The following is a 559-nucleotide window of genomic DNA, read 5'->3' on the forward strand; positions in this document are numbered from 1 at the left end:
GGCAATCCAAGCAACAAAAGGTCTCACACCATTTTTCGCATGCACAAAATGAACTTATTTTATTCCTGCGAAGTGTCTGGGCTCCCATCTTTTGTCTACTTTGGGTTAGATATATAGGACGCACCACCGAAGAGTTTAGAAAAAAAACGCCTTATACATCCAGAAAAATAGGGGTCGTTAGAGGTCGGCCGGCCTGTTTCCCTGCCAAGCGCAGGGACACCGACGGTGACAAGCGTCGTTGCTAAAACGGCGGTGGTAGTAGCAAGCACCAGACGTTGTAGTTGAGGTTTCATCGCGGGTGCCCGCGCGTCTTGATTTGTTGGAACTACGGCTGCGTGGGCGGCGAGATGACGTGCGGCGGTATTCCGCTCCACAGATGACGCGTTCCAGGCGCCCACACAAGGAGTCGAGCGGAGATTGCGCTGCTGAAGAGCAGGGAAGGGTTTTCAGGGCGGTTGTATTGTCACCCGGAGACGGTGTGGTGGCTGCGATGGTTGGGGTGGCTACTTCCATGACTTTGTCGGCCAAAGTGACAAGTCTGGTGAGATCCATGGTAGAG

General features: G+C 53.5%; 1 protein-coding gene across 1 annotated transcript in view; it reads left to right on the plus strand.

Annotated features, from left to right (window-relative positions):
- LOC119466480 (astacin-like metalloprotease toxin 5) overlaps positions 1-205 on the plus strand; it is a 111,436-nt gene extending 111,231 nt beyond the window's left edge. Inside the window, exon 7 of the transcript XR_007464021.1 lies at positions 21-205. The gene's annotated coding sequence lies outside the window, so the exon portion shown is untranslated. The remainder of the gene's footprint in view (positions 1-20) is intronic.
- The last annotated feature ends 354 nt before the right edge of the window (positions 206-559 follow it).

Source organism: Dermacentor silvarum, chromosome 10 (genome assembly GCF_013339745.2).
Source record: "Dermacentor silvarum isolate Dsil-2018 chromosome 10, BIME_Dsil_1.4, whole genome shotgun sequence".
NCBI classification, from domain to species: Eukaryota; Metazoa; Arthropoda; class Arachnida; order Ixodida; family Ixodidae; genus Dermacentor; species Dermacentor silvarum.